The 6,531-nt window shown below is 40.6% G+C and overlaps 1 long non-coding RNA gene across 1 annotated transcript; it reads right to left on the bottom strand.

Moving 5' to 3' along the window:
- Positions 1-550: 550 nt before the first annotated feature.
- Positions 551-3,693, bottom strand: LOC149255990 (uncharacterized). The gene is made up of 3 exons (XR_016266433.1): positions 3,607-3,693; positions 946-1,005; positions 551-623 (listed from the first exon to the last, which is right to left on the bottom strand). It is a non-coding gene; the product is annotated as an uncharacterized LOC149255990 (long non-coding RNA).
- Positions 3,694-6,531: the final 2,838 nt, after the last annotated feature.

Below are 6,531 nucleotides of genomic sequence, written 5' to 3'. Positions count from 1 at the left end.
TATTTTAGATTGAAATTTGGCATTTTCTAAGAGTTGTGTTTGCACTCCCACATTGTACTCATATTAATTGTATCCTTCAGTCTCATTGACCTATGCAGAGACCTAATTCCCAAACTGGTTAACCATCACATACATTATCCAGCTGCGAACTCCGGCATGGCATATCACCAACAGAAACCCATTGGGCAATGTACAACAATATTTTGTTGGCATCTAGTGTTACAACCATGGAGTAATTTTATGATCAAATATAGGATTTTTTCCCATCTAAAAAATTAAAAAATGGCGAATGAGAATTGTTTCGTATTCATATGAGTTGAACACCGGAGTCTCTCAAGACATCAATGAGGGACTTAACCTTCCCGTGGTATTTTTGTTCCCTCTTCATGAATACTGAGACTGCGGAGATGTCCTAGAAGAGGAGACGTTGCCCCAATATTTTTCTGAAACCTCTGCATGTGCAGTGGGATACATGTTCTTGAAAACCATGTTGTGACAACTCGCAATAACCTCATCATTACGAAACACGATCGCACAAAAAGGCCCACCATGGCCACAATTAACTGCATTGTGTGCTTCTTCAACAGCCTTGGTCAAGAATTTCATATCTCTGTCTTGAACAGCTGAGCAACAACAACGAAAAACGGGAAATTCAGGAAGCAGATACGAGACTCATTTGAAGAGCTGCTAAAAAATTTGTCCACTTGAAAAGCTACTAAATAATTTTCCCCATCCATGCCTCGTGGCTTTTTCTATTGTGGATTAAATTTCAAATCGCAGAATTCATCTTTGAAAAACAAAAGTTTGTCTAAAAATCCGTAAAAGAACATCACTCTGCAAATTATATGCAGATTTCTGCACCGATCTTCATGATCCCAAATAGAACAAAGCCATTGAAAAGTAGCATAAAATATTGTTATCAAGCATAACCTAGCAAAATCTGACCTTCATGATGACCTGTATATGCCGACGCTGCAGAAATGGTCCCATCCTTGGATTCTACAACTGCATCAGAAAACATGTGATAAATTGTCATAACAAGGTCCTCCTATTTCCTCATTTCTTGTATTGAAACACACTATTTTCAGTTTAAAGAATGGGTATTTGCATATTATATGTGTTTGGGTTTGTATATATATCTCGTCTAATAAGGCACTGATGGGTGTGTGCACACATGCCCATCACATAAACAAGCTCGAAAACCAGAAACGAAAAATTATGTCGGAATAAATTAACTTTCAGCTAAAAAAAAAGGCAAGAACCAGAATGCTTGCTTACCATTGTTTTCTTCCATATCAATGATCCAGGTGACCAAGGAATCAAATTGAACTATAGATTCCCGAAAAAATAAAAACTGGGTCGCTAGATTATCAATGCAGGAAGCCCAAAAAGCTATACTGCAACAACGCTTTAGTCTTCACATTTACCCAAATCTGCACACTCACAGACACCCAAAACAGTTTGATGCCCCCACAACTTGCACTCGCATTCCTTATAGACGTATTAGCCATCTTCTCTACCTACCCCAATTGGAAAAATTGCTTTCAGAAACACAGAGGATAATGCATAGTAAAAAATAGGATTGTAATGGGTCCACCCAATCCCAGTTTCAGATACGACCCACTGAAAATAATATGGAAATGCTCCTGAAAACAAGTGTCCTGCTAATAAAACTTATATGAAATATGAGAATGGGATCAGAGAATCTTACCTCCCAAAATCAATAGAGGGACCTGAAACACGAATTGAATTGATGGTCTAATACAGACTGAGTCTGTCATGTATAAAAAGTTTCGCGTGGAATTAAAGCTACTCGCAAGGAGGACAGTACATGATGAGAAGAAGATTGGAACTTTTTTCCTTCTACGATATGTCTTGTCCTGTCCTCACTTCTCAGCTGCTCCTATATAGTGGGTATGGAACCCCAACGACCATCACCGACCAAGGGTGACCACCTCTTTTTCCCTTAGTAGTAAACAACGGGTGCGCCCAATTCCAATCGCAATTCCAAGGCCTGCACCGCTTCTGCTGCATGAAGCCCATGGAGATCTAACTTCCAAATGTCCTTATGTTTTTCATTTCTAATTTGAAGAATATATGTAGCTGCCTTAGCATTTAGTTTATCTGCAGCCAAATGTTCCTCTTTTGATTTTAGAGAAATATTCGTAGCAGTGCTGTGATCGCCTCACAAATAAGCTCTTTCAGCTTCCCTTGAATGTCGATTTGCAGCCCTGCTTGAAAACAAGCGATGATAATATATGTTCATGCCTTCCCAATTATCAGTAATGATCACCTTAAAAAAATTCAATGGACTTCATGGAAATAGGCTGGCAAAATATACCTGAGCATCCACAATGCTTCCTTTCACATCCACAATGCTTCCTTTCGATGTTTCAAATATACATCATATTCCTCCCATTCTGGCTCAGGGGGAGCAGTTGGCATGTGTCCTCTTGAAACTGTCACATGTAAATTTTCAAAACCCAAGGACTTAGGCAATAGAGGGTCACTTCCTTCAGAACTCTGATCAGGTAGAGAATTCTCAATAGCTTCAGATGCATCAGAGGGATCTGAATTCTCCGGCAACGTCATCACAGCCATAGACTCCAGGGAAGCAGAGGCTTGTTCAAGCTCATAATTAATAGCCAGTAAAACATCCTCTATCAGGCTCTCATCAGCCCAACCATACAAGGCCTTCAGTTTCTCTACTGCAACCTTTTTCTGATTTGCATCATCTATCACGCCCTGCAACATAACAGTGCTAGCCAGGATTGTATTAAGATAAGGATCAATAAATTTCTCTGGCCTAACAGCAACTTTTTCTATTAATTGAGAAAATCCTTTCCAGGGTTTGCTTCTAGAATCTCTCAAGCCATCAATGAGGGACTTAACCTTCCCGTGGTATTTCTGTTCCCTCTTCATGAAGACTGAGACTGCGGGGATGTCCTAGAAGAGGAGACGCTGCCCCAATATTTTTCCGAAACCTCTGCATGTGTAGTGGGATCCATGTTCTTGAGAACCATGTTGTGACAACTCACAATAACCTCATCATTACGAACCACGATCGCACCAACAGGCCCACCATGGCCACAATTAACTGCATTGTGTGCTTCTTCAACAGCCTTGGTCAAGAATTTCATATCTCTGTCTTGAACAGCTGAGTAACAACAACGAAAAACAGGAAATTCAGGAAGCAGATACGAGACTCATTTGAAGAGCTGCTAAAAAATTTGTCCACTTGAAAAGCTGCTAAATAATTTTCCCCATCCATGCCTCGTGGCTTTTTCTATTGTGGATTAGATTTCAAATCGCAGAATTCATCTTTGAAAAACAAACGTTTGTCTAAAAATCCGTAAAAGAACATCACTCTGCAAATTATATGCAAATTTCTTGTATTGAAACAAACTGTTTTCAGTTTAAAGAAGGGGTATTTGCATATTATATGTGTTTGGGGTTTGTACGTATATCTCGTCTAATAAGGCACTGATGGGTGTGTGCACACATGCCCATCACATAAACAAGCTCGAAAACCAGAAACGAAAAATTATGTCGGAATAAATTAACTTTCAGCTAAATAAAAAGGCAAGAACCAGAATTCTTGCTTACCATTGGCTTCTTCCATATCAATGATCCAAGTGACCAAGAAATCAAATTGAACTATAGATTCCAGTCAAAATAAAAAATGGGTCGCTAGATTATCAATGCAGGAAGCCCAAAAAGCTATACTGCAACAATGCTTTAGTCTTCCACATTTACCCAAATATGCACACTCACAGACACCCAAAACAGTTTGATGCCCCCATAACTTGCACTCGCATTCCTTATAGACGTATTAGCCGTCTTTTCTACCTACCCCAATTGGCAAAATAGCGTTCAGAAACACAGAGGATAATGCATAGTAAAAAATAGGATTGTAAATGGGTCCACCGGATCCCAGATTTAGATACGACCCACTGAAAATAAAATGGAAAAGCTCCTGAAAACAAGTGTCCCACTAATAAAACTCATATGAAATATGAGAATGGGATCAGAGAATCTTACCTCCCAAAATCAACAGAGGGACCTGAAACATGAATTGAATTGATGGTCTAATACGGACTGAGTCTGTCATGTATAAAAAGTTCGCGTGGAATGAAAGCGACTCGCAAGGAGGACAGTACAAGATGAGAAGAAGATTGGAACTTTTTTCCTTCTACGATGTCTTGTCCTGTCCTCACCTCTCAGTTGCTCCTATATAGTGGGTATGGAACCCCAACGACCATCACCGACCAAGGGTGACCACCTCTTTTTCCCGTAGTAGTAAACAACGGGTGCGCCCAATTCCAATCGCAATTCGAAGGCCTGCACCGCTTCTGCTGCATGAAGCCCATGGAGATCTAACTTCCAAATGTCTTTATGTTTTTCATTTCTAATTTGAAGAATTTTTGCAGCTGCCTTAACATTTAGTTTATCTGCAGCCAAATGTTCCTCTGTCACGCCCTGCAGCATAACACTGCTAGCCAGGGTTGTATTAGGATAAGGATCAATAAATTTCTCTGGCCTAACAGCAACCTTTTCTATTAATTGAGAAAATCCTTTCCAGCGTTTACCTCTAGAATTTGGAGACATAAAGGAAATATTTTCGTGCCGCACCACAGCCGAGACATCATTCTATCTTTCAGATAATTCTTGTCCATAACAGAACCCTGATTGGATTTCTCTGCAGATGATTAGAAGAGGACGAGTTTGGAGGAAAATGTGGGAAAGGGTCCATGTCAGCCTTAGGAACCCCACCCCGCTGTTGGGCATCAAAGGAAGCCCATCCTGGAACCTTAACCCTTTGCATGCACCTGGACTTGGGATTGTGCTGCACCCAAGTGGTGTACTAGAACTCCGGCGTAAAATGGGTAACAACTGACTGTAAAATCGGCTGCAGAAACCACTCTGCCAGGTGTCAGCCTGATAATCAAGTCTGAACAAATACGAAGCAAATTGCCCATTCCGCCAGGTGTCAGCATGAGGAACAAAGGGACGATGAAAGTCTCTTTCGAAAGGAAGGCCTATCGGCCTAAAAAGACTTTTTACCATGTCATTTTTACCATTTTACTGTTGAGGGAGAGAAAAGGGCTTTTGACAAGAAACTTCCCGTGGACTTTGCGGAGAATCCGACCGTCGGAATCGAGCACCGTCTCTTTCAGGTATTTCACAACATCCTCCTCTTCAATTTCATCCGTTTAGAATTTCATTTTAAGCTTTAGTTTGATTTTTTAGAGGGTTTGGGGTTTTAGGATCCGCTTTTCGGGGTACGCAGGTGCCCCATGGGTGACCTGCGTACCCCGACATTTTCGTATATGGGAAAATGGTCGGAGTACGCAGCCCACCTTCAGAACAGCTGCGTACCCATGCTCTGTTTTCTGAACGCGGGGTGTGTACTCCGCGCAAAGCGGTTTTCCAAACCCCAAACTCAAAACCTAACCATCAATTCTTGATTTAATGAATTCTAATCAATGTTTTCTGGTGTGTAGATTGCCCACCATGCTGGATTGGCGCGAAAGAGAACACGAAGATGTTGATTTGGCCGCAATAGGTCACCAACCTTCCATTGATGCTTTAAAGGCATGCGGTCTCTACAAGTACTGGGCCATACCTGGCATGAGGGCCCAGGTGTCATTCTTAGAGTGGCTGGTTGAAAGGTGGAACATTTAGGATCAACGTTTTTACATCGGAGAGCACCAGCTCGAGATAGAGCCCTCCGACATATACTTTCTCACTGGCTTGCCTAACAGGGGCGAGCAACTGTCTCTATTCGGGACTAGGCCGGGTGGCCAATCCCTTGCTAGTCTCCGGCTAGAGTGGTGCAACAATCAAAACCATGAGAAGGGGATAGAAATCAAGTACATATCCCGACATGAACTTATGGTAATTGCCTTTACAGTTACCAGACTCTACGGTGCTGCCGCTTTCAGGGAAAATTTTAAGAACCCCCCCCTAAATTTATAAATATAATAAATGGCCGAATCTCCATGGTATATAGGAAAAATGGAAGGCAATTTTATCAATAATATAATATGTATATATAATTTTTTGGCGAATCTCTCACCAGGCATGGCGAATATTTTACTCAATTATAAAATCTTGTAAGATCTTGGCGAGTCTTTCACTAAATAATAAAACTTTGTAAAGTCCTAGTGAATCTTAGCATAGGCTACATGATGGTTTAATTCCCCATTTAAATAGGCTACATTCCCGGTGAATACCATGGGTCAATACCATGTGCCATTTTGGTGAATACCATGGGTCAATACCATGTGCCCTTTTTATTTTTATTCATTCTAATATTAGGGTTAATAATGGTTTTTTGCATGGTATTAATAACAATCTAGTCCATGGTATTTGTCCCATAGTATTTTGGCCATAGGTTTCACCTAAATATAACCCATTTTTTGAGTGTTCGTAAATATAAGGTGACTTATGGAGTAAATATAAAAAAATGTTTTATTTGTTTACCATACCTCTTTTACAAATATGGTATTTGGCCCATAGGATTCACTT

The sequence above is a fragment of the Pinus tabuliformis genome, chromosome 7 (assembly GCF_031772625.1).
Source record: "Pinus tabuliformis cultivar Carrire ecotype Pingquan chromosome 7, CPIR1, whole genome shotgun sequence".
Lineage (NCBI taxonomy): Eukaryota > Viridiplantae > Streptophyta > Pinopsida > Pinales > Pinaceae > Pinus > Pinus tabuliformis.
The sequence above is the reverse complement of the archived record's forward strand: the minus strand, read 5'-3'. Positions and strand labels throughout refer to the sequence as shown.